Below are 2,718 nucleotides of genomic sequence, written 5' to 3' on the forward strand. Positions count from 1 at the left end.
TTTCTGTTGCTATCCTCGTATTAACTACACCTTTTACTAAGTAGGTAAATATAACATGACCTCTGCTAAAAACTGGAACTAAAAAGTCAAAATCATGCTGCTAATACTAAAACATGAAAAGAACTAAATGTTCCTTAAGAAACCAGCATCAACGAACACAAAACACCCTTTACATAAAACGTCTTAAACGCCCATAATCTAGAGAAAATGTGACCAAAGCTCAAACCTATATTAAACTCTCAACCAAAGATTTTCATCGATTTAATTCAAAATTTTATAGAATCAATCTTACTAGAACAACTCCTTCCCCCATTAATAAATTGACTTTTTTTCTCACGTAGCTCACTAGATAAATATACTCCACCATAAGATTCTATCTTTAAAAAAAGTAACCAAAACCGAACAGCATGATGTAAAAAGACCAACAAACCAAAAAACAACTACAAAAATCGAAATTGAAAAACTAAAGAATCGTTGAGTATTAAAAAGAGTCTTTAGAAAGAAAAAAAGCAACAAGTACAGTCATGCCATTCTTTTTTATTTATTGCTATTTTTATATACAATATTCTGTTGTTGGAGTTGTAGTTGTTGCTGTAATATAACCAAAAGCCAAAATAGGATTCATATTGTAAACGTGAAACAATAAGGAGGCTTTGAAAGAAAAAATATTCTTATTCTTATTCTTAGACTAGACTGGACTATTGACTAGACTATAGACTAGACTATAGACTAGACTATAGACTAGACTATAGACTAGACTATAGACTAGACTATAGACTAGACTATAGACTAGACTATAGACTAGACTATAGACTAGACTATAGACTAGACTATAGACTAGACTATAGACTAGACTATAGACTAGACTATAGACTAGACTATAGACTACACTATAGACTAGACTATAGACTACACTATAGACTAGACTATAGACTACACTATAGACTAGACTATAGACTACACTATAGACAAGACTATAGACTACACTATAGACTAGACTATAGACTAGACTATAGACTAGACTATAGACTAGACTATAGACTAGACTATAGACTAGACTATAGACTAGACTATAGACTAGACTATAGACTAGACTATAGACTAGACTATAGACTAGACTATAGACTAGACTATAGACTAGACTATAGACTAGACTATAGACTAGACTATAGACTAGACTATAGACTAGACTAGACTATAGACTAGACTATAGACTAGACTATAGACTAGACTATAGACTAGACTATAGACTAGACTATAGACCAGACTAGCAGACTAGACTATAGACTAGACTATAGACTAGACTATAGACTAGACTACAGACTAGACTATAGACTAGACTATAGACTTAGACTATAGACTAGACTATAGACTAGACTATAGACTAGACTATAGACTAGACTATAGACTAGACTATAGACTAGACTATAGACTAGACTATAGACTAGACTATAGACTAGACTATAGACTAGACTATAGACTAGACTATAGACTAGACTATAGACTAGACTATAGACTAGACTATAGACTAGACTATAGACTAGACTATAGACTACACTATAGACTAGACTATAGACTAGACTATAGACTAGACTATAGGACTAGACTATAGACTAGACTATAGACTAGACTATAGACTAGACTATAGACTAGACTATAGACTAGACTATAGACTAGACTATAGACTAGACTATAGACTAGACTAGACTAGACTATAGACTAGACTATAGACTAGACTAGACTAGACTATAGACTAGACTATAGACTAGACTATAGACTAGACTATAGACTAGACTATAGACTAGACTATAGACTAGACTATAGACTAGACTATAGACTAGACTATAGACTAGACTATAGACTAGACTATAGACTAGACTATGGACTAGACTTTAGACTAGACTACAGACTAGACTATAGACTAGACTATAGACTAGACTATAGACTAGACTATAGACTAGACTATAGACTAGACTATAGACTAGACTATAGACTAGACTATAGACTAGACTATAGACTAGACTATAGACTAGACTATAGACTAGACTATAGACTAGACTATAGACTAGACTATAGACTAGACTATAGACTAGACTATAGACTAGACTATAGACTAGACTATAGACTAGACTATAGACTAGACTATAGACTAGACTATAGACTAGACTATAGACTAGACTATAGACTAGACTATAGACTAGACTATAGACTAGACTATAGACTAGACTATAGACTAGACTATAGACTAGACTATAGAGTAGACAATAGACTAGACTATAGACTAGACTATAGACTAGACTATAGACTAGACTATAGACTAGACTATAGACTAGACTATAGACTAGACTATAGACTAGACTAGACTACTATATACTAGACTATAGACTAGACTATAGACTAGACTATAGACTAGATTATAGACTAGACTATAGACTAGACTATAGACAAGACTATAGACTAGACTATAGACTAGACTATAGACTAGACTATAGACTAGATTATAGACTAGACTATAGACTAGACTATAGACAAGACTAGACTATAGACTAGACTATAGGCTAGACTAAAGACTAGACTATAAACAACACCATAGACTAGACTATAAACAACACCATAGACTAGACTTAAGACTGCACTATATATTGTCTATAGTCAGCACGCGACTATAGTCTGGACTATAGACTCATCTATAGTCTGGACTACAGACTCATCTATAGT

This window comes from Lucilia sericata, unplaced genomic scaffold (genome assembly GCF_015586225.1).
Source record: "Lucilia sericata isolate MDLA Ls3-8-SP2 unplaced genomic scaffold, ASM1558622v1 Contig001805F_arrow, whole genome shotgun sequence".
NCBI lineage: Eukaryota > Metazoa > Arthropoda > Insecta > Diptera > Calliphoridae > Lucilia > Lucilia sericata.